Raw genomic sequence first — 26,423 nt, forward strand, 5'->3', positions numbered from 1 at the left:
ATGCATCCTCGTCTAGCCTTTCCTACACTTGATTTCGTAATGCGTTTGTGATGAACTCCATTGGTGAAATTACATCTAAGCCGTAGACCAATCGAAATGTTGTCGAATTGATTGGTACTTTGAAGGAAGTCTGATATGGCCACAATGCTGAATGTAGATTAAGATCCCAATTGATTTGATGTTTATTCACCGTCTTCCTTAGGATTCACCGCAGAATCTTATGTGCGGATTTTGTTAATCCATTCGCCTAAGGATAGTATACAATACTCTTTTTGTGCACAAGCATATGCTTGGCTGTGAGCTTTGGTATGACCTTGTTAATGAAGTGACCACCCTGATCACTTACCAGCTCGATTGGGCAACCAAATTGAGTCATGATATTTTCATACAAAAATCGGGCTACCGATTTTGTACAATTATACCTTAGTGCCTTTGCTTCGACCCATTTTGTACAGCACTATGTTGCTATTATAATGTACATGTTGGTTTGTTTGAGTTGCTACTGGAATGAATGGTTCGACAAAGTCCAAACCCCCACTTTTTTTGAAAAGGTTCCAATGGCAACACTAGTTTGTATGCCATTCTTGATTTCTCCGTCGGCCATCCCAACAGTTTGGCAGACATCACACTGTTTTGAGTAGAAGTGCATGTAGTTGGATACAAGTGGGCACCATAAGCCTTACGCACCGATCCATACTCTACTACGAGTGGTTACCTCACCTGAGTAGTGCCCGCTCGCCACTCCTTCGTGAGCTTCCTCGAGGATGGCAAGCTTCTCATGCTCCATGCTGCGTCTGCTCCTTGGTTGTATAGAGCATCGTGGATGATACTAAATCTTTGACTACGCAATGTGAATTTCTTCCTTTGATCTCTTTTCAGACTTGGTGGTGGAATTCCCTGAGTCAAGAAGTACTCGATCTCCTTGTACCGCCCCGCCCGTCTGGTCCTTTGATCTTCTTCGACTACTTCTTGTGTTAGAATGTCGCCATCCGGGATGTCGACCGGTACTCCTATTGCCGCATTGCCTGTTTCGATTCTTGATAGATAGTCAACCGATACGTGCAAGACTCTCGATGTGCGGATTATTGTAAACTCGAACTTCTGCAAGAGCAACATCCACCCTGTAGCTTGCCTGTTAGTTTTGCTTTAATTACCAAGTACATCAAGGCCAAATGATCTACATGAAATGTGACCTTATTCCCCAACAAGTAGTATCTAAACTTGTTAATCAAGTAGATCATGCCGAGCCCTTCTCGCTTGGTGGTTGAGTAGTTTCGTTCACCTTTGTTTAGCTTGATGAACATCCAAGATCCTAAGGGTTTAAACCCCTAAACCCTAAACTGTTCAAATCTCTAATTTGATGCTAGAAATTACAATATTATTTAATAATTAATGCCAAGAATGATCATGTTGTTAACACTTTCCCAATTGTTCCATTACACCCCAAATTATACGCAACCAAAATGAGAATTTACACTCTACCTCAAACCATATTTCTAACACTCTTGAAACTTAGCTAGTGGTGTCCAAGGAACAATATAGACCAGATTATTTTCGTAAAAGATAAGCAAATGGGACAGTAATCTATCACTTTGTCATTTGATTTAAAAATGACCTCAAAGAACCCATGCGAACTTTCATAAAAGTCTTCTGCACTATTTCTACCCACCATAACATTTAACCATTGAGTAACCTAACTTACCAAAGGCTTTCCCCTCATAATGAAGCAAATAATACCTCGCTGATGAAACATGAAAAAATCCTTCAAGATATCCCAACACGACATCTCCACTTCGACAATATCATCAACTTCTACATTCACCATTTATATATATTATTAGGTAAAATGTCATGTAATGCTTGGTTAGAAACCACATGAATTACTTCTCAATATTGGTCCTTCATCTCCTCATCTTCTACAATAATATGTGAGTCTAATGGTTTTGAAATAATATCTATATCCTCCCCTTGCATATTATTAATGCCAATCTTTTGATTCTTCAAATCGGTATCGTCTTCTCCTTCTCTCTATTTCTCTTTTATCCATCCATCCATCCATCCATTCCATGAACTATGCCCAATTTTAAGGATAAGGAATTAAAGAGAAAGATAATTTAACATTTAACATTCGCATTCGAAGATGACATGCCATGTTATAAACCTAGACGACATCCTTTTATGTTACAAACCCGAACAAAGATTGATTTAAAGCTTGTGGAGAAAAACAACTTTGCTGCAATGCTCCTGATTGAACTGATGTAGCAAAATTGGTGTACAACCAAAAATCTTGAGCTTCTCTAAATCTAACTCACTCACTCTCTATGTCTATGGTTTTATCATAACTCTCTCTCTCTCTCTCTCTCTCTCTCTCTCTCTCTCTCACACACACACACACACACACCTATTTTACTCTTTGTGGAATCTTAACTCCACAACGCCCTTCGTGGAAGTTCCACGGAACCTCAATTCCACTAGAGACCAATGCTCTTTATAGCTCACATTTTGCATCCAAATGTTCCTAATAGAATATGAACCCTTTACCTTATTGTTTTAAAAGAATAACTTTCACCACTTGATCTACCTCGGTTAAATTTAAATTCTTAGATGTTATGTCTTTTTTCAGTAACCGCTTTCTTTGTAATTGAAAAAATAAGATTTGATTCTATTATTTTTAGAATGTTTTTATAAAATTCTATAGGATCTGGAACTATCCATAACTCCAAATCAAAAATTGAATTTATCTTTATTTCTGAATATTTTTTGTTGATAGAAAATTTGTCAAACACTATTCCTGATTGAAATATACATCTTATATTTTAGTAAAAATGAAAAGAATGCTCCATTTTCTGGTAAAAATCGTGAGAAAGGATGGTAATTGTTATTACTTTGAAATCATAATGTTGAGGATTTTTCCAGGGACATATATCTTCTTCACAATGTCCTTATCACCGATGTATTTTCTCACATTCTTATTATCCAACGCTGCTGCGAGTGCAATGGCTTCATCAACAACAGCTGAAACTTGAATAGTACCTCTTGTCTTCCCATTTATTTGGATTGGTAATGTAACAAATTCTTCTGTGAGATATTCTTTCATCACCTGGCATCAGGGTGGGAAATGTGATGTAAAATATATGCATATTTATTGCACAAAAACCAGAATTGATTATGAGATGAGATTGGCTAAATGATTTCAATATTACACACCTTTGGCCATGGTTCATATGCAAGGCTTTGATGATGGCCAAGTCGTTGCCATAATTCCTCAGCCAAATGAGGAGCAAAAGGCGAGAGTAACAAAATAAAACTTTCCAACACTTGTCGAGGCCGATCCTCCCACTACAAGACCATTAAATCCTTTAAACAAAAGGTCATCCAATCCTCACAACAGAGTAAAACAGGAATAAAAATTTAGCAAGTATTAAGTTCGAACAAGCCAGACTCCAAGTTTGAAAGTGAACCTTGTTTGCTGCATTTGTGAATTCCATCATCGCTGCAATAGCTGTATTGAAACGCATTCCTTCAAGTTCGTCTGTTACCTGGGTTTTTTATGGCCACAGCAATAAGAGCATTACGCAAGCTAGCTATATTAAAGGAATGAGAAAATACTGAAAACAGTTACCTTCTGAATGCACTGATGCAATATTCGGAGCTGTTCAGAAGAAGGTTTGTTTTCAGTAACAACACAGCCTTCTCGATATAAACCTGTTGTTGTGGCAGGCAAACCAACTACTAGCCTCCATGCCCGACCTAAGAAGCGATGGACTCCTTCTACCCCATTGGTATTCCATATTTTGGTATCCCTAGAGAACAATACCCATAACAAAGAACTCTGACTTCACGTAAAGAAAACCTCAAATAAAAGAGCATTAATGCATGCAAAAACGCTGTAAATACAAAAACGTTCGCGAAATCCAAACTCTATACTTACTGTTAGAAATTTCCGTTGTAAAAATATGGGTTCTAAAGACATGCCAAAATCACTTAAAGTAGATCAGTATTAACCTCAATGGACCCATGAACATCTCGTACAACCGTAAAGAATCTGCCCCATAATCATTGATTATATCATCTGGATTGATCACATTACCCCTGCTCTTGCTCATTTTGAAAGCCCTTGCAATAACCCTGATATTTGGAAAGTCTTTAAGCACATAGCTCTCCCCAACTTTCAAAACCTAAAGTAAAAATCAACTGAAATTTATGAATTCTGGGAAAGAGGATTCATACAAAGATGTTTCCTCCCTTCTAATTTTTATTTCCCTTTCTATTAGCTCTATAGAAAAAGGATTCACACCTTATTAAAAGAGAAAAGTGCACTGATCTAAGAATTCAAATCAAGAGGCTAGAGAGAGACTATAATCAATTCATTAAGCATCTAATTAGTGGTAAGAAAATTCTAGGATTTACATTCTAACATAACACTTACTCAATGTGAACTAATCATATAACTTTATAGTTATGTTAGAATCTAATTAGAGGTAAGGAAATCCTAGGATTTAGATGCTAACATAACACTTAATGTGAGCTTTGGGATACCTTCACGAATTCCTGTGGGTGTCACATTCATAAGCACTTCTGAGAGCTTTGAAATAGTACAGCCAGACATGATTATATGCAGCATTGATGTTACAAGAGAGACAGTATCGATGAGCACTATTTCAGGAGCCTTGCACATTCATCGCATAATCTAGGCCGCTGAACTTCCAGATCAACATGCATCCACATTCTCCTACTTCTGTGAGATTTGGACTCCACCTCAACATCCACTCCCACTCCCACCTAACATGATATAATCTTGGGAATCAAGATCAGTGCCACCTATGGCAGTTCCTTTTAAGATAGTCCTAGAATCCCTCTCCTCCACACGTGATGTATGGAGACATGGACAAATGATCAATGTTGTCGTTTTTGCACTAGGATTGAAGGTGCTTTCCATACCTTGGAGACCCTTTCATCTTGGAGTGGCCCATGGTGGAGATCTATTGAAGGCAGAATTTTCGGTCTACCTAACTTCAGAATCTTACATGCTTAGCTAAGGAAACAACATTTGTAGATGAGTTTCAATCTCTCATTTGGTCTGATTGGCCATGTTGGCCTCTTAAAGGATGAAAATATATCTTTCTTTCTTCGCAAGGACTACACCAACCATTTAGATTAACCATCAGATTGAGTAGAAGACTGAGAGAAACAGTCACAGCAGCTCATGTCTAGAGTGATCCCGCAGTTCATACTATGGGAATGGTTTAACCAACTAACCCACCACACGCCATCCATTATGAGTTGCATAATTCTCTATAGTATATATTGTTCTCGTACATCATATAACAATAAGAACACATCACATGCCATGATGATCGTCATAGAGTACATATATCATCGTCATCATCGACTATGTCTTTCAGTGTAATCTGTCTTATTTGTCCTTCATTAGGTAGCTAGAGAAGGCCATTGTCCATACTTCAGCATTACCAGACGCATTTATAATTTTATTATTTTCTTTCTTTCAAAGATAACAATCACTTCTTGTCTGTTTTCTGTTGTTTTGTTATATAAGCTCCTATTGTCACTACTGTCCATACTTGGAAGAGATTTTTAAAAACATGTTACCAAGACAAACACCTATATTCAAATGGGGAAAATGTTTAATCTCCAATCCATGTCATGTACTTGTCTAGTAATGATGACCTTTACCTAATCCCTAATTTGGGAAGTATTACTCATACAGTTAAAAAAATAAAAAAATGTTCTTGATACATTTTGCATCAAAATTTACCTGGGTTTCTGGTACTTTTTCCTGAGTATAGTTATACCCTCCATCCACACACTCAGCTGAGACAAAGTTTCCTGAATGATCTCTATTGACTATGTACTCGACCTACAGATGCAGAATAACACCTTTTTAAAGAAGGTTCTTATAAGGTTTGACTTGGATATATTGTTTGAAAATCTAAAAGACGCATACTTCTCCAAGAATCATGCCTTGATTCACCAAGCATTGAAATGGCTCTTTGGTTGATACAACTCCAATATCATAAAGAACCTGAAGCATAAGATTTTGAACAAAGAAAGTTATGTTGCATCTTTCATCACAAACAATCTGATAAGGATTGCATGTAAGGAACTTGTCATGAAAATTGCATTCTTTAATGTCATTTGTCAGTGTGATTTTACATTGCTAATAGGTGATAGAAGTTATAGATCTAATGTGCTTTTCAATTCCACTGAATACTACTTGAGCACAACCCTCACTAGATCACACAGCATATAATGTAAAGCTCAGCAGGAATTATAAGGTTGTTCGGTGGAGACCAAAAGATCATGTGTTCAACCCCTAGATTCTATCGTGGCATCTGGTAAATTAGTGCAGTTCGTACAATTTGAATCTATGTGCATCTAATACTAATTTAAGAACAACCTCAACTTGATCACACAACATATAATGTAAAGCTTGGCAGGAAGTATAAGGTTGTTTGGTGGAGACCAATAGGTCATGTATTCAAGAACCCTACATTCTATAGTGGCATCTGGTAAATTAGTGCACTTAGGAAGATATGAATCTAGGTGCATAGGTTATTGAAAACATAGCTTGCCACTATGGTAGAAGCGCAATATGAAGAAAAACGTATCCACAAAAAATATTATATATTCATTCATGCATTGAAAATCTCTTTAGATACCTTGTGCCAAAACCTTGCATACAATAAGCGTAAAACAGAATGTTCTGCACCTCCTACATACAGATCAACCGGGCCCCAATACCTGAAAAGTTTTGGATGCATATAGTAAAGCTTCCTATTTTAATGTATATTTTTTCTACTAAGACCTGCTACAATACTATAAAATTTACCTCTCCTTTTCAGGGTCAACCAAAGACTTTACATTATGTGGATCCATAAACCTGAGATAATACCTGAATATATAGCCACTATTAGATACCATTCCACAATCACATGTACACTCTTTTCTGAAAATATGACCTTTATTGGATGATTGTGAGTTGATGGTGTATACCAGCATGAGCCTGCCCATTGTGGCATAGTGTTTGTTTCCCTCCTTGCAGGCTTCCCTGTTTCTGGATCAATTGTCTTCACCTGTAAAAATTAGTTCATGAAAATGTGTAGAAAACAGAATCTTCATGAATCCATAATCCAAAATGTTATTTATTGTTTGATATACGAATTAGTATCTGTTAATATTTTGTGATTTTGAGGCATGATATGCCCAACAATGAGTAATCACCTCTATTTATTGTTCAAAATCAATTGGCTTACATGTTACAGTCCTTCTCTACTACAGTGAGTTCCTTCACTATCAGAGGATACTAAACTGCTTACCTACAGTGAGTTCCTATTTGTTTACCTACTAGTCAAATGCACCAATTACCTAGCAGGTAAGAGACCTTCTGTTAAGGATGCATGCATCTTATTATGGTATACTTCAGAGGGCCACTGTTCTTACACACTTAGTAGAAACTCATCCCCCGTGCCCGAAATTAAAAATAATATTATTCACATATTTGATTCATGGGATTTATCAGAGATAGATATTCCAGACCTCAATAGGGCCTAGACATTGGGCATTGCATATCATTTAATCATTTATCATAAATACTAGTATGCTCATCAAGGGACTTCTCTCACATTGAGCATATGTTCGGCCAAGCATACTCTCTGCAGCTTGAGCCCAGGTATAATCTTAACACTGTTTCATTCATTAGTTGAGGAAGGGAAGATTCAATAGGCTGTACATTGCTCCTAACACCAACAGGCCGACTTGTTGCATGGCTTTCACTCACTAACAGAGATCTGTTCACCATCATGCTCATACCCATCCTCCAATCCCACCATGCACACAAGTCTATTCCTCATCTCCTCCTCAATAGAATAAACCGTAGTGTCCTTGCTCTGGATAACACTAGATTCCCACAGCAGAGGGCAAGTTGGGAAAACCTCATTTCTAGGAAAAAATCCTGAATTATGGTTATGGCTGTACCTCAGGACAATATGATATATAAATGAACCGAGACTGAGCATAACTAAAAAAGCAGCATAGCAAGCACATTCAAAATATCTAATGAAAACCTGCAATTACTCCAATAATAGAATCTTGTTAATCCTAAATTTAACAACAAATGATATTTTATTTAGCCTTACCCAATCCACTGCTTTTGACAGTGGTGGATCACCAGTTCCAGAAGGAGAAAATTCATCTAGTTCAGGAAGAATTATGGGTAGGTCATCCTCATTGATTGCCTTAGTTTCACCTGTATCATTCAGGAAAATTATAGGGAAAGGTTCACCCCAATACCGTTGACGTGCAAATAACCAATCTCGAAGCTTGTAGTTGACCTAACAAACATGTACGCACAATGCTTTATCTTATAACAAAGAAATTCCAGTGGAGAAAATTATATCTGAATTAGCAATTATGCCAGTCAAGAATGTGGTGCCGTTTGTCCTTTTAATATTGCTAAATTACCTGACGTTTACCATAGCCTCTGTTTTCAAGCCATTCTATAACTCGTTGAGCTGCTTGATCAGTAGGTAAACCATTCCAATCAATACCAGTATCACCATACGAAGAATTAACTACTATTCCTTGACCAGTGTATGCAGCTTTTCCATCCCACTGTGTAATATTTTCAGGGGATACGACGAGGCGCTCTGGTAAGCCAAATTTCTTTGCAAATTCATATCTCGCGTATCATGTGCAGGAACGGCCATAATTGCACCTGTGCCATAACTGCCATAACATCATTCCACAACATCAATCACACAGAAATATTGTGCACTATAAGTTTCACGTAGCAATAAACAGGAACACCCGTTTTACTGTTTCTATCAACACATTTTACAATTAAAGCAAAAGAAACAATCTGTCTCTGTGCACTTCTTATCATACACGAAGTGATGGTTGGCAATGGCATTGCGTGAAGTTCCATCTCTAATGCATACTACAAACATTCAAATGAAAACAGATAAGCTGTGTCTGTGTGCTTCTGACTACCTGCTATATATTCGAGGAAGTAAGTATATGCTCCCTATTTACAGGCCCCAAAATTTGCAATCATAAAACTGGAAATAGATAACAAGACCTCAGAAAGACGGAGTTTGGAATTTGGGATCGTCCGATCACACATTCATGATTCCATGCTCTTATATTGGTTGCAGACATGGTTTTCCATGAAGAATACTGGATGCACTAGAAATATTTTGTCAGCAGTCAATGTTTTGAGACATCTGCTCGAAAATGGACACCAGATAGCAGGTAGTATCACCTTTGCCATTAATAACATCAGGGTTTTCTATCGAACCGTGCAGTTCACTCTCTTATTCAGTGATAAATTTTTCTTTGCGAGGATTAAATGGCCTGTTATTTGGAATCCCCTAGTTACAGTTTCCTAGAGACATTGGTTAAGAGAATGCACACATTGATTAGGCTGATTGGGATCTCATCTTGTCAACTTCTTCCTTACAGTGAACTTCTGGGTGCTCCCTGGTTAATTGCCTGCCATATGATATTGCTCAAGATGTTTCACAGCATATTATGAACATTTCTAATGCCATTCCTCCCGCCTGGACAGATAACTCCCCAGTGGTTTCTTTGATGAGTTATAGGCCCCAATCTGGTACTTTATAAGCACTTCTATCTTTAGCATTGATCCTATGGATCAGTTTCATCTGCATATTCCCCATAATCTTGTTGATGATGAACATAAGTGGCAATTTGGATATGTTGCCTTTTGCGGAAAAATATTACTGTCATAGACATATTCAATTTTGGACTGTTTCTAGCATTTACGTTATGGTATATGTAGAAAAGCCGATGCTCTCACATTCTCAGACACAAAGCATTCTAGTTCTTTTTCTTTGATTGTTCACCCGGAGATATTGTTTGTATATACTCTCCAGTAGTGACTCATTTCTGTTGTTTAATCTTATCAGCCATTTTGGCCTCTTAAAAGAAGTTAATATTTCTTTCTTTCTTGGCTCCTCTTAGCATTGACTGAGATATTACAGCCATGGTACTTGCATATAGCATTTCTGCACATCCATAACAATTAACTCGAAACTTCTATTAACCTTTATAACACAGAATATGATCGCACAGATTCATCAGTCAAGAGGATTAGGAACCCAGCATATTTAATTAGGAGCTCCCAAGGAGCAAACTACTACTGCTAACATAGCTGCAAACTTCTACAGTTCTTCAAACCCCTGAAAGTTGCAAAGGTTGGCTAGTCACCACAAAGTCCATCATTGTAAAATCTACCACTTCTGTTCTCTTGTTGAAACCATATAAGAAAGACCTCTTATTTGCAGTGAAGAATTTATACTACCGTTGAAACCATATAATATCCCATGCCCACATAAGAAAGACCCTAACACAATGACGTTGCTGAAATAATAGCGACCAGAAAGCTAGACAAAAACTGTGAAAAACAATCGAAAAAAAAAGAATGCCAGTTAACTATCAGAGTGTAAAGATATATATACAGAGAAAGAGAGGTTGTGGCCATAGAAAGGGAGATGCACTTAATTATGAAATAAAAAATGAATAAATAGCTGAAAAAAAACAAAAAACAAATTGGCTCCTCTCTGTACCCAAATATGAACCCATTGGGATGCTATAAATTCCGAGAAACACTCTAATTTTAGAAAATAAATAAGGTCACAAAAGTTTCCTGAGGCTATTTTACTCATTTTGTTTCTTGTTCCAGCAGTTTTGACTTTTCACATCTCCCAGGTACAAAACACACTTTTGATGAATACACATTTGTAGTTGGATACCCATTGTTCCCAAAGTATTATAGCTCAATAGGGTTTAGGTTTTAAACTTGAATATAATTTACCGATCATTGGGGAGTGAGGATGAGAATTGGACTCCTGTGGACATACTGCCATCGCTATTGACAAGTATTGAGATGGAAGATATGGAGGCAGTGCACATTGTGATTCATGCTAGCAAAGTAAGGTATCCATATCATGATGAATTGGATGCCCAGCATGTGTTGGCAGCAAGCAAATGTTTAGTCTTTTACTACCTTCATATTTGAGGTTGAGAAGTCTTGGAGGTGACCCCAATTTAGGTTGCGCTAACATGTACTACAGGTGCTACCTAATCATGGCAAACCCATTCAATCTCAACTTCTAATTACAAAGAATCATTTGTCTAAGCCAATGTGGACTAGTTGGCATTCATAAAATGGCTGTAAATAATATGGACACGGATAAAATGAGGATTCAATGTGTTAAAATTTGGTCATACTTCTGGGTATGAGGGTTCAAGATCTTAATGTTTCAAGAAATGGGTGCATCACCCAAAAAAGGCATCAAGATCTTTCGTGTCAATGATAGGCAATAGTGAAACAAGGGTTGAAACTCATGCAATATCATAAGCTCATGGTCCACACTAGTGGACACCAGAGGGATTTCATGAAGCAAACAGTAATTGATAGTACAAAAATAGATTCATACAATACCTGTGTGTGTAGATTTTCACATCACATTCAGGTTTCTGACCAGTAATATAATGCATAACCTATAAAAGAGCGTTTGTGTGCATGTACACAGTTGGGCAAATCCGTTTTCGGATCTGTGCATATATACATTCAGCAAGAGTGAAAAAGTAATGAACAAATAAATTTGTTGAGACTAGGCATGTGAAAAACTTTTGGACACTTCCGTCATGAAGAACAATCCAATGGACAACATGACAGACTCACAAGTTGGTTGTAAAAAGTTTGCAAACATTTTAGACTAGAAACAATGATATATTAATTCTAAGTGGCCAAAAAGACCTATAAGCCCAAACAAGAGATTGCATCTTAATATGTTGTCTCATCTTTGAGAACAACAAACTAACTAAAATATATATAATTTAATATAGGATACTAAAAAAAATAGTTACCTAGAAAAAGCTCAAAACAAAATCATCGCTTCAGCTTTTCCTATATGCCATTCCTAACCTCCATCTTGTTTGTTGCCCATGGTTTCAACTATCCCTTAATCCCTACATAATTCCCAGCTAACTACTTAAATTATACCACATTAATTAATCTTATTTTTCTGTCAGAATGTTACTCCTTTTGCCCAACCTCCATCTTGGTTGTTGCCCAAGGTCTCAACTATCCTTGCACCCCCACATAACTCCCATCTAACTACTTATATTATACCACATATATTATTTAATCGTATTTTTCTGTCAGAGTGTTACTCTTTTCCACTTTTAGGTGCATGATTGTCAAATACTTGCAACCCTCAATTATCATCTATTTACATAGACAACAAGAATTTTATTTGTTGCTGAAAAGTATATATGAATTCAAGTAAATTTATGAACATAAAAAGAACTAACAAATCAAGATTAATAAACATTGGTATGAAAAACTTGAAGCAATTTTAAATATTTTACGTAGTACTCTGATAATGAGTTTTTTTATTAGATACCTTCCTAAGACATAGTCTGCAACCCATATTGGAATAGCTTCATTGGTTGCTGGGTTAAGTGCATACATTCCAGTGAAAACTCCCCTTTTTTCTTTCTGAAGATCAGTTCTCTCTAAATCACTCTTTCTGGCAGCAGACTCAACATATGCACGAACCTTCAGAAATTCATTGACATACTTCAGCACCAAAATATTAAAAAATCAAAGCTGAAAAATAAGGTCTTCTACCTCCTCTTGTTGTGTAGATGATACCAAGGACTGTAGAAGGGGATGCTCTGGTGCAATAACTAAGTAGCTGCATTTTCAACCAGCTATTATGCACGATTGGAATTGCATCATGAAAACACAAATCTGATAGAATATGCACATGAAACAAGAACGGCAAGTCTCTGGTATGGCTTACGTGGCACCACAAAGTGTGTCTGGCCTGGTTGTATAGACCTGAAGACTAAGAGACTGTTCATTTTCTCTCTTTACACGGAATTCAATCACAGCCCCTTCAGATCTTCCAATCCAATTACGTTGCATGTCTTTGATACTTTCTGGCCAATCCAGTTCATCCAAGTCTTTAATCAAGCGGTCTGCGTACTTAGTTATTTTCAGCATCCATTGCCGCATGGGCTGCAATATTAATGGCACTGTCACATGTGAACTGATATGACCCCCTTATGGTAAAGCCTTTTGGATCAGCAAAACATTTGAACAGTCATGGAAATAGTGAAACATTTCCTTTTTGACTACTTAAGGTTAAAACAAGAGTTGACCTTCCGTATAACTGGATGACCACCACGCTCACTTAGGCCATCTATTACTTCCTCATTAGCCAGCACAGTACCCAACGCAGGACACCAATTAACAAGTACCTCCGCCTGCATCAAACAAATATGCTTTCAGAGAAGTCAAGTCAACGCAGAAGCCAAAATTAGAAAAGCAAAAAAATAAAGACTAACCCAAAAAAAATGCAGAATACATCTATTACGAATCAGATATTTTTGGAAGGCAAGTAGCTTGATATTCTATTTATTATGATGACAAGATATATTATGAGATTATTTTCAATAAAACCTTTTTCTGTTCCATCTTGGATACAGTAACTCTACAATGATTTTGTATCACATACAAGTGGTCTGTCTTCTCCTGGATAAACAATCCTGGAAGCGATAGCTCAAATAATGCAAAAGGTCACTATATCCTTTTTTCTGACCTGTGCCATGCAGATATATTTCCTTTTGTGTGTCAGCTTCTCAATTACCTGGTATGCAAGGTCCATTTTAAACAATTGAAGAAAAATCCACTGTGTCCACTTGTAGTACTCAGGTTCAGTTGTTGAAATTTCCCTTTGCCAGTCATACGAGAAACCTAATGATTTTAACTGTAAACCCAATATCAACATGAAGTATTATTTCTCTAGAAGCACACACCTGTAGGCAACAAGAACTTAAATGTTGAACGTCTGTTAAATTAATGGGTAAACCAATAATGCTGATATTAACAAAACTTGTCTATTAAATGCAAAAAAGGGATCTATGAAAAGCTGACTACAGATGTAATCTGGCTACGGATTAAAATCGTTGAAAGCGCCCTCAACTAATGGTAAGCTATGTAGGAGACATGTGGGGTGTACATGAGAGAGATCTAAAAACTCTTACATGGGAGAGCTCACTCTAATCCTTTGGAAATCTGGAGCCTAGTAAAATTATTACTGTTTGCTGTTTTCCCCAATGGATCCAGAGAGAGTACTTTCAAAAAATTTAAGATTCCAGTCATCTTACATGCTGGACACATGAACACACACTGATTGTACTTGATGTTTAATAGAACTATGTGTGAGGGTTTATTGAGACTCAGGGTACACCCCCCATTATTGTGCCTATTCTCCAGACATGAGACCCTTCCTTTACGATTAACTATTGCATTATCATCGGTTGCATAAAAACTTGGCATTATCATCTGTTTCTCAGGTTTCCTACATATACCATTTTCCCTTCATAGACCAAAACATTTAACTGTTGATCATTTCGTTAACTAAAACTTATTATGGTAAAAATTCAACTTCAAAGGAAAACGCTATATTGTTGTTTTGTGGACTTCAAGAAAGCCTTTGACACTATACCAGGGAGTGAGCTTGGGAAAAGAATGATAGAGATAAGAATGTCATTAGTGTATAGAGCAGTTGTAGCACAATTGTATGAGCAAGTTGCCAATTGAAAATGGATAGTAGTTTCTCAAACTACTTTTTGAGCAAAATAGGGGTCAAAGCAAGGGTGTCCACTCTCTCCCACACTCTTTGGTCTATGCATCGATATCCCACTAGTAACCTATATGAGCAAGTTAAGTGCAAATTGAAAGTAGATAGTGGTTTGCCAAACTACGTTTTGAGCATCATGGGTATCAAGCAAGGGTATCCATTCTCTCTTACACTCTTTGGTCTATACATCGTTAAAATTGAAAAAATAGTAAAGTAAGGTTGCAAAAGAAAAAGAATCGGATGGCCTAAAACTCATACATGAGCTCTCCTATATGCTAATGATGTTTTTGTAAAGAACTAGAAGACAGAATGACAGTTTTCTGAAATATCTAAAGGTAGAGATATAGAAACTAAAACAATTATGGGGTTTAACACATAGGAGGGATTAAAGAAGTAGAAGTATTTTTACAAAATAAAAGCCTACCATTGAAAAAACATACAAGATAGGAGTGCACACACACATATATATATATGCGCTATCCAAGATACATAGAATATGCTTTTAGAAAAGGTGCTTTAAATGCTGATGGGACAGCTAAGTCATGGCCTCATAAATACCTATTCTATGCTGAGTGGGAATCTTGTCCAAGTATCTCATTCAAAGTATAGAATATTCTTTTAGAAGTTGTAGTACAGTTCTGAAAACGAGACTGTACAACTTTAACATAAAATAGAAAATATTAAATAATATAAAAACATTTTTCTAGTTTAGTTAGAGAAACCTAAAGGGCCCTTAATCCCAAGAGTTTTATTCCAATATACTTTGGATGATATGCAATACGTACTTGATGTATTTGGATACATTTTGTCAAATCAATGGACTATTGTTAATGATGGCAATAAAGGTGATACAACTCAGACATTACCCCACTTTACATGCAAGAGAGAAGTTAGAACCAAAACAAGTGGTGCAAAGCATCAAATATCTATGTATGCTATGACAAGTGTGCTGGAATGTATTAAAGTTCCATCGACAAATAGATAGAATGTATGCTATGAGTCTAGGCTTCAAGTGTGCTAGAATAGTTATTATATGTTTGAGAATCAATGCAACCAAAGTGATACTCGAAGATGGGAAGTGAGATAATGTTATTCAATGCTATGTTGGTCCAAATGTTGTGTTATGGAGTGAGAGTGTGAGGTGGCACTATCTCACTTAGTGCATGGAATGAACTAGATAAAATCCATAAATTATAACTTGACAAGCTATTAGAAACAAGTGATCTATAGAGGTACAAGCCATGCAAAGAGTATTCAAGTATATCACAAAAGCCAAGAATATGCCTGGCCATAAATTGCCAAAACAAGCTGGAACATAGGATGCAAGGTACACAAACCAAGAAGAGCAAAATCTTCTTATCTAGTTGGATGCTTGACATGATGAAATGGTTTATGAGATGGGTAGTAAAAGATCTGTTGGTGCTCTCAAGTGATGCTATGAAGCATGTGATCAGCACGGATAGATTACTAGAGGCAGTAAGGATGAAGTGGCAAGATGCTAAAATGTCGAAATTGGAATATTGCAAATATTAACCCAATTTTGTCACCAATACAGGGTAAAAATGCCAGAATGTATCCTATCACATCTCACTATCCCCATGAGCCCAGAGAACATTAACACTCTTCAAACTTGCTCACACAAGTTAAGTGTTGATGTAGCATCATGGCATCCATCACCCAAATATGTAGATATGCAAGGTATGCAATAAAACCTGAGGAGGCTGAATCAGTTACATACTTATCCCATGCTCAGTGTATAAGGTAATTCACGAGAAATATGATGACTTGTTAGACGGGTATGATAATGTAAGTCTCATACTCAAATGTCCATCAACAATGTTGAGCATAAATATGCGTGCATTATTTTCACATCTAGAGTTTTTACTCCAACGTAATAACCCCCCTTCTTAGGAAGGAGTCACATACAACATGATATGTTGATTTGATCCCATGGGCCATACGTCAAAATTCACTTCCTCATGGACAATAAAATATCTATTCTATTGCCTTAGTGGTACAACATGATTTTCCATCCATGTGTACCACATTGTAGTTCATACACATTACCTCATCTCACTCATTTCAGTTGAAGAAAATATGAAGGATTAAATAGAATAAGTATAACAAAAAAGCCAAAGCCAAGGTAGTTCTACCTGCTTGCGGAACCTGCTGATATTACGTTTTGTTGTCAAACTTGGATGAGCTCCTGTCTAACAAGTATTATAAAATATATATATTACCATATGTGCAAATGCTCATAATTGAACAAATGGCTTATATATCACAAACAATGACCTTTCATTTTACCTCAATTGCATATTGTTCAGCAGGTAATCCAAAAGCATCCCAACCCATTCCCATTGGATGAAGAACATTAAACCCTTGCATGCGTTTGTACCTTGCAATAATATCAGTGGCTGTATAACCTTCAGGGTGTCCAACATGAAGACCTGATCCACTGTTAAACAGTCATGACCATGTAAATCATTAAGGGTTGATAAACCAAAACATAACATAATCAAACACCAGAGTAGAAAGAAAGAAAGAGTGTCCAACATGAAGACCTGCCCCATTATCGAACATTCATGACAATGCAAATCATCAAGCATTAATAAACTTAGATATCCCACACTAAACACCATAGTAGAAAGAAAGAAAGCTATATAACATATTTTAAGAGGCCAAAATAGTCTATAAACTGAACAGAAATCTTTGGGAACAAAATGTTTTCTCGTCTTTGGGAAAAACAAATCAAAATAATTATTGAGGAAACTGTTATGACAGTAGTAGGGTGCCAAAGAGCCTAGCACAAACAGAGAAAATTATACTAAAAAGCAACTATATTTCTTAGTGAGCCTCAAAGCCTTTAAATAGAGCGGGGTTTGTAACTGATACATTTATGAAAGGGGATAACATGTGCCTAGGAGCATAATGAGTAAAAGTCGTAAAGTAGTGGGGAGAAAAAACAATGTAGTAAATGTTGTAATGAAGTACTGGCAGGATTAGAAAGTCAAATGAGATAATTGATGGAATAAAGTGAATCTAGAGAGAGAAATGTGTAGTGTGCGTGTGTGCAGAAGGGAAAGATTAGTTCTAAGGCTGTCATCCTCCACCACCTCGGCTCCAGAATGGTGCTCCTAATTTGAGATGAATAAAGGGCTGATCAATTGTGTCCTTAGGAAGTGCCTTGTTAAAGAAGCCAGCCACATTGCCATAGATTACTTGCTATACCCAAGAAACTTGCATTTCTTACTCTTGGATTCAAATTTAGTAAGTGTAGTATCTGAAATATGAACATATTCATCAGATTCAAACACCCAAAGATGAGAAACTAAGAATTTGTGACCTGTAAATGCCTCTTCAAGGATCATTTCAGCAAGTGCCTTAGTAGGAGAATAGTTGATGATATAGACAGCTGTGTCGATAGCTTCACCCAAAAATGGAGAGAAAGATCAGATTGAGACAACACTCTCACCATTTCTTAACTGTCTTGTTCTTCCTTTCTACTACTAATTTTGTTGTGGAGAATTGGGGACAGAAAACTGACAAGCAATACCTTGTTGCCAAGAAAAGATACTAACAGAACATGAAATAAATTCACCACCATTGTTAGCTCTGATTTTGTTAACCTTCTTGAAGGTCTTTGTTTCAACTAGAGACACCCATTCTTGAAACCTAGAGAGTGCTTCAAATTTGGTTGAAGGTATGTGAACTCAGACTAGCTCCAAAATGGATGTGGCACAATAAGTTGCTTGAGAGAGAAATGGTTCTCAGTGGTGCTTCCCATGTGCACAAGCCACACATGAGGTATTGAAGAAATTTGAATGAGGAAGGCCATGCACCATTTGGGATGACGAGAGTCATAGTTGTGATGCCCAAAAGCAAGCACACAACAGCTACGGATCTTCTTGAGCTACTACGACATAACTTCAATGCAGATGTTATAGTAGATGAGACTTGGAGGATGGTAATGAGCTGTTGGAGCCGTGACGGTGACACAAGTCCATTTCCTTTTTATCACTGGTGGAAATTTGTAGGTTGTTGATGTCATCTCCAACTTAAGAGTTATTCAGATTATACATTTTGTTGACTAGAAGGAAAATTCAAAATGCATTACCCATGGATGAAGCCTCAAGCACCAACAGTAGGTTAGATGAAAGACAAGGTACAGATAATACATTTTGAATCATAGTTGTTTGTTGACCAGAAAGAGAATTCAAAAATACATTACTCATGTGTGAGGCCTCGGGACTTGAGGCATCTGCAATAGAAATGTGTGAGCTGTGAGGTCGAATATAACACAAGATAGACCTGTCAAGAGTCATATGACTTGTGCAAGCACTCTCCATAATCCAATGATCAAGAGAGGATACACTTCAGCTAGTCATAGGGGAAGAATTAAAGATGACACCCTAAGAAAGTTGTTTCTTTGGCAGTACATCTAGTGTTTGATCACAATACAAACCTAGGGTTGGTTGAGGATGGCTTTGTGGAATCATCCCTTTCATTTTCTAGCAATCAGGTTGGATGTGGACTTAATTATCCCAATGGCGATAAGTAAGATCTTTATGGGCTGGATTGTTGGTTGGTTTTGAAGAAGATTTATTAATGTTAGGAGATGCATTCTATTTGCCTTTGCCTTTATAATAGAGAAGATGCTACCTGTATCCAACGTCTTTGCCAATTACAGTAGGAAGATATACACGAATACCTCTAGAAGAAAGAATTTGCCAATTATGTCATCAAGGAGTGGAATCCGAAGCACGCTATGTTTGACACTGTAGTGTCTTTTATGAAATCAGAGGGAGATGCCATTGCCTCTTTAAACAAGGCTTTGGCCCGCTACGTAAGGTAATGGAATATTAGGACCAACGGTGCCTAGGTCTTTTCTTACTAGAACTCAAGAGACAGAGGGAAGCATTTGTAGTGTGATAGGGTAGCTCAAGACTTCTTCAAATCAGTTAGAGATTGAGATAGGAAAATATGCATGCAAATCTATTGAAGAATAAATCTGCCAATTACGCCATTGGGAGTGAAATTGGAAAGCATTAAGTTAGTCATGGCTTTGGTTTTTAGTTTTAAAAAAAGGAGGGAGATACCATTGCCTTTTTAAACAAAGCTTTGACCCAGTACAGAAGGTCAAGTGTGTTTAGGATTGTTCTCACAAGAATTCAAGAGACATAGTGAGAAGTTGTTGACGGACAACAACACAGCCACAACAGCTTATCGACGAAGGGCCATTACAGCTTGATTTTTCTCCATCACTCAATGCTACAAGTCAATCAGTTGGCTACACATGTGGAGTCTTGGCCAGGACACTTGAATGGGGTTAAATAGATTGGGCAATAGCAAATTGTCTTGTCATCTAGGCCACAGCATCTATCACCTTTGTAAGAACTAGAAGATAGAACGAAAGTTTTCTGAAATACTTAAAGGCAAAGATATAGAAACCAAAAACAAATATGGGGTTTCACACATAGAAAAGATTAAAGAAAGCAGAAGCAGATCTGCAAAATAAAAGGCCACTACTTAAAAAGCAATGTACAAGGTAGAAGTGCCCCATCTGCTCTCAGCCTGACCCACATGAATTGACCAGTCTCATCTCTATGAAAAATGTGGGTCAGAGGTTCTAACTCCTCTGTGAAAAGCAATGAAACTCCACTAGCCCAGTGATCCCCCCATATGTTGTCTGCAAGTGAGCTCCCATATGTATCCTATATCATTCTCGGAGGAGGATTACCCGATGCATCTCGACATAAGTTTACCAGAGATTTTGTTAGTGTGTCTAATTGGAGGGAATGAGGACTGAGTGTATACCTAGGATAGGGGAACATGTCGAGGACATAGAATTTAGGCTTTGAAGTGTCGACGGTGTCAGGAGTGTGGAACGTCTGGTTGGCTTCCCAGAAATGTTGCCATTTCTGTTCGATGACATGGAAGGGATAAGCTTTTCTGAGAGGAAGCAATGGAGTAGTTGGGCCACTTTCGGCGTCAGTTGAGGAAGTGGCGATGCTACAGAAGAGAGTGCGGCTTGACGTCCTTCTTCTTCTCCCACCGAACTGCTGGAACAACAAGTTGCAGCTAGTTGTGGCCTTGCAAGGTCGTGAGAGGATATTGAGGCAGCAAAGGGGACGCCTGAGGAGGAAAGAGGTGCAGCAGTTGAGGGAGGAGCTCAACATGCCGCCTTCCTGCAGGTGCTGCCAAGCTGGGATACTACTGCTCGCCATAGCCATAGCCATAGCCATAGCCATAGCCATAGCCATAGCTGCTCACTCACTCGTGGACATTAATTCATTCATTATTCATATATCTATGTACATATATCATCATCATCAAAATCATCATCATCATCTCTGTGTGGTCGGTCGGTCACGCAGACCAAAATACATGAACATACATATGTACATACATTCTTCATTTCTTTCTTATCTATCTAGTATCTAGTCAAGGGAGTTATTAAGAAGTTTTACAAGAGAACCATTTCGAATGCAAGTGGGCGGGCAATCACACACAAGAATCAACCAAACTCGTTAGTGCGGCTCTTTTATTGACACAACTATCAATAATTATTGACATAAAAGAGTTGATAGTTGTGTCAATAATTATTGACACAACTATCAACTCTTTTATGCATGGACAACAATTGGGGCAACCACAAAGGAGTCCATCCATCTCCCCATAACAATAGAACATGATGGATGTCCTATGTTGGTGGTGATGCAACATCCACATCTAACAACACTTGTGATGCATTATCGACCTCGAGAGCTCACCAATGACACTTTGGAGGCAATTTTAGTAATGACAAATAGTGTTTCACTCTTTGCGCTCATATACAACACTACTACTAGCCCATCCAATGACAAAGCTTGGTATGCCCGATCGATAACATTTGCTCCAACTCTCCTTGCGTCAACTCCCAGATGACAAGAAATCAAAGCTCAAGTTTATCATTTGGACACGAAACAGGTGTCTCCAAACTATCATCGTGATCCTCTCCAATAAGATCCTTTGAGGAAATCATGGTGTCCTTGATTTGGGGATGGTGACTATGTGAACAGACATTCAAACATATGGCAAACTAACCACTTGTTTCAATATCTTACTTGGGTGTTATACAAAAGCGCATCGTATGCATGCATGTGTAGGTGGAAACTCGTTGACATTGTGGACTAGGAAATGGGTGGGATGATCCAATATATATCAAAGAATGCATAGCGCGTGGGGTGTTGGAACAAAGAATATGTGAATCAGTATCTTGGCTTGTGAGATTTCAAACCTCCAACGCCTATGTTAGAAACAAGATGCTTCAAATTATTGAGCAAGGAACGATATATAACGTAAAATAACAACCAAGCAAGCAAGGATACACAGGTATGAATGAATGTATGATTTATCTTGAGCTTTTTAAGATATATTGTGTGCCTATAAGAGATTTGTTGAAGTTGGGGAGATATTTACAAGGGACACAATTGCATGCGAAGGAATTTAAGGGGAGATTGTGGAACATTCAAAAGCTAAAACATGGTGGCGAATAATGTGTCTTGTTGAAAGGAAAGTAGGGCAAGACAATCAAAGTGTTATCATAAACTCAAAGTCACGAAGATACACATGGCAAACATTTGGTGTTTGGCAATGCCTCTTATTAAATTTTGAAGGTGAAACTCCATCATGGGTTGTCTCTAATTAGTAGAAGATATTCTCTTAAAAAATCATTTGCATTGGGTAGGAGACATAGGAGTGAGAGGAAGTGAATTGTTGGAGGTGATTGTCAACGAAGTATGCCATGATCCACACAAAATGCCCAACCATGGGCATCACATCGAAAAGTTGACTAGTTGAGAGTGAAGCACACCTTTGGTGAGCATTGTGAAAATCTTACCATGTTCATCTATGTGGAAGAGGATAGAAGTTGGGACTGGTGGATATGTAGCCAAGAGTCGGTTGAACAATTTATCAATGACGCAACCATCTAATTAAGGTTAACCCTCCAAGGTGGTTATTTATCGGGGGGCTTCAAAAGGAAGTTTTGAACCTAATGAGCTTGACCCAACTCTAGGGACACAATTATCAATCAAGTTGTTGGTTGTCAACATACAACATTGGGTATAAGAGCATATCAATTTGTTGTTCAATGGAACTTCAAGGTAAAAGTGCGAGAGATGTGTGATGAGGGGTAGTTCAAAAAGCTCATGGTAATAAGCAAGAGGAACAACAAAATGTTTGTTGTTGTCCTCATTCCATTTTGTCCACATATTCCGGGAGTGTGCCATTGAGCTTGAACCAATAATTGGCCATAAAAACAATTGGCATTGAAGCTTTGGATGAATAATTAGAGCTTGAGTTTCACAATGTGAAGATGAGGATGACAATTGTCGGTGGAGGGGTCCGTCAATGAGAGGAACGTCCTTAAGCAAAAAATTTACTAATGTAGGTTCCAAATGATGAAAAACAATGTGTTAGGCGTGATGCTTGCAAGTGGGGTTGTGGTTTGTGTCTTATTTGCAGAAATGGGTGTCAAGGACGTGTAATCTTGACTCACAACATGTGGGATGTTGAGTGAAATGAATATGAAGCCCTCCATAGAAAATACGATCTAGCCTTTTCTGTTATTAACCGTTCGGTTGTAGCAAGGAGTGCGGGCGACTTTGTGATATAGTAGATAATGTAATAGTCAAAGAAGATATTCTAAGCACACACACACACAGAGAGAGAGAGAGAGAGAGAGAGAGAGAGAGAGAGAGAGAGAGAGAGAGAGACTCAAGAAGTTTTCATTAAAATGAAAGGAAAGACCTTATGCAGCAAACTAGTTTCGCTCGCTTAGACCTCATCAGTGCAAAAGGTCATGGAAATACAAATGGTGGTTTATATAGGATGTTGAGAATGGGGAAGGGAGGAGAAAGAGGGAAAGTATAATCATAGTGAGTGGGGTGTAATAAGAGTGTAAATAGATGGAAGGCTGTAAGGATTTAAGGTGGAAGATCTTGATGATAGGGGGGGTGGTGATAAAGGGGGAAATGAGTTGGTGATAGGAAGATTGATAGGGTGATAAGACAGATGAGTGAGTGGGATATGGTGATAAGGGGAAATGAATGAGTGATAGGGTATGTAATTATAAGTAAGTAAATATAAGATGGTGAGAAGGTGAAAATTAAGGAAGGGAATAAGAAGGGAAAGGAAGGAAAATCGTGGCGGATCGGGGAGAGCTGGAAGCACAGGAAGCTGAGGAGTTGTTCGACCGACTAGGGGTAAAACTCTCCCTCACTACGGCTTACAATCCGGAGGCGAACGGGAAAGTGGAACGTGGTCACGGGTCTATCGTGAAGGCATTAGTACGTGCTTGTGAAGGGCAGGTCGGGAATTGGCCGCGGCTCCTCCCTTACGCACTATGGGCGGACCGAACTACGCACAGTTCGACTACGGGGTTCATGCCGACAAAACTGATGTACGGGCAGAAGCCTATCATGTCGGTAGAGCGGACGATCTCTTCGTGGGCGGCGGTAGACTGGAAGGACGAGATAAGCCGGGAGGAGCTGTTGGCGGCGCCAATTCGACAGCTCGAGCGGAGGCTAGAGGACGTACAGAGGGTGAAGGAGAAGCTGCGTGCGGCGAGGGAACGAAACAAGTTCCGGTTCAACCAGACGCACCGGCTACGACCCAAGAAGATCGAGGAAGGCGATTGGGTGCTGGTTTACGACAGCAGCCTCGATAACCAGCATAAGGCGAAGCGTAAATTTGCAAGGAGGTGGTTCGGGCCTTATACGGTGACGAGCGCGAACGGCAACGACACGTATCACCTCCCAGAACTCGACGGAACACGCTTAGCGGTGCTGGTGGCCGGGAAGCGGATCAAGGCGTTCAAGAAGCGGAATGAAGATGAGCCGGAGCGAGGAGAGCGACGACGATCGGTTGGGGCCCGACGAAGAATCGGACAACGACGGATGACGAGCCGGCTTTCTCCCGTATCTACCTGCCTCTGGAGCAGACCGGTGGATGCGCGGTTTGATGGGGGTGGATTTCGGCACCGCCTTGACTCCCCTTGCTCGTGGAAGTCCCGGAAATGCTATCGGCACGCTCATTGTGCCTTCGTTCCTGCTCTTGCCGGCCGCTTCCATTGCGTGCCGACCCACCTCTTCCCCCACGCCCACGGGGTCTATCAGCCTCCATGTACAGCATCCGACTGTCCGATTGAGTGGTCCGAGACTCACTCACGTGGTTTTCTTCGACCATCATCATCGATTGCAAGTCGAAGAAGGACGGTGGTTTCTCCCATGTACAGATCGTTGTCCGCATCGGCCTGTACCTTTTCGCTAGACCACCAAGGCAGATTTGTACCATCTCGTGTTCATCCACTGTCACGTTGATAGACCCGAGTGCGTCACAAATCTCTTTTACTTTGGTGGTATAGTCCGTGACCGACATGTCTCTCTGTCGGATGTTGTTCAGCTCTTGCCGGAGCTGCAACTTACGGGTTGTGGTACTTGCGGCGAAAACCTTACGCAGATTTTCCCAGGCTTCCTTCGGCGTCTTTGCATCCCTAATGTAGCCGAGCATCTGGTCATGCACAAAGGACGCGAGGCAGTACAGTACTCGGCTCGCTCCTTGCTCCCATACCCGAAAGTCCTTGTGTGCAGGTTCTGGCGCTACTTCATTCGTTCCTTCCACAAAACTCCAATACCCATGCCCCAGTAGGTACTGATGCATTTTGTATGACCAGGACGCGTAGTTGGTCCGGTCGAGTTTCTCTGTGGGAATCGAACTTGCCATAACTCTGTCCATGTCTTTTTCTGTCTACTGTTCTTACGACCTGTTAGGGTTTGCTCTTCGAAAGTAAATGTCGATTGCAGAGGTTCTCAACCCTCTCGATCTAATACCATGTAGAAGATCACTTGCGGAAGCGATAGAAAGAACAGAGAAAATAGAAGATACATAGAGTGAGAGAGAGTACACGGGAGAGACAGAGAGAGCAGAACGTAAAACTATATTCAAAATTATATCAACACTCTGTACATACAACACGCTCATCAACGCTATTTATACAAGTCCTCATGGGACTGACAGAAGTACCGTGTACTTCAATGCTCACACGAGCATCTAACACTCACTCCAAGACAATAACTACCTAGTAATACCGTAGATTACTAGGCTTCCGGTTACTGATGGATCCGGTTAACCGGCTCCCATGCTTATCGGCTTTTTGCTCACCGGCATACGAATCCGGCTCCGGTTGAGCTTGCCGCTCAACAATTTCCTCGTAAACAGGATCCAGTTCTTCTGTTTTCATGTTTACTTCTTCTTAAGAAAGACCTGATTCTTCTGTCTTCCAATGACGTTGATTTGTAAAGACATTTATCCTGATTTAGAAGCTACCTAGATTCAAAGTTCAAACTTTGATTTCTGGAATGTTTGTTTGAAAGACAACAGGTTATTTTGCCATTTACTCACGTTTTTTGTTTCTGGAACAACGTTTTAGTAAGTTAAATCATCTTGACAAATTGCAAGTATATAAGGGTGAATGGAACTCTATTTCCGATTTCCTTTCAAAGTATTTAGTGGTATTGCAAGCTAAATCAATCTTTTTCTCTTTCCCTTTGTTTTATGTTTAGATTTGGGCATGCTACTTCCGACCAACTGCTTCATGCAACTAGCTTTCTTGCATTATTGGTTGTGGTGAACAATACCATCAGATATCCATAATGTACATAAGTGGGGTTTCTTTCAAAT

At 38.8% G+C, this 26,423-nt stretch overlaps 1 pseudogene across 1 annotated transcript; it reads right to left on the reverse strand.

Moving 5' to 3' along the window:
• Positions 1-2,727: 2,727 nt before the first annotated feature.
• Positions 2,728-20,941, reverse strand: LOC147849464 (leucine--tRNA ligase, chloroplastic/mitochondrial-like; annotated as a pseudogene). The gene is made up of 20 exons (XR_015531781.1): positions 20,517-20,941; positions 17,007-17,157; positions 16,853-16,909; positions 13,704-13,823; positions 13,216-13,320; positions 12,855-13,072; positions 12,680-12,746; positions 12,453-12,607; positions 8,482-8,745; positions 8,157-8,351; positions 7,015-7,094; positions 6,851-6,913; positions 6,681-6,762; positions 5,966-6,043; positions 5,777-5,878; positions 4,006-4,178; positions 3,623-3,803; positions 3,462-3,539; positions 3,208-3,339; positions 2,728-3,100 (listed from the first exon to the last, which is right to left on the reverse strand). The product of XR_015531781.1 is annotated as a leucine--tRNA ligase, chloroplastic/mitochondrial-like (transcript).
• Positions 20,942-26,423: the final 5,482 nt, after the last annotated feature.

Source organism: Azolla caroliniana, unplaced genomic scaffold (assembly GCF_043228905.1).
Source record: "Azolla caroliniana isolate FFs.n. ecotype wild unplaced genomic scaffold, voAzoCaro1.0.p SCAF_53, whole genome shotgun sequence".
Classification (NCBI taxonomy): domain Eukaryota; kingdom Viridiplantae; phylum Streptophyta; class Polypodiopsida; order Salviniales; family Salviniaceae; genus Azolla; species Azolla caroliniana.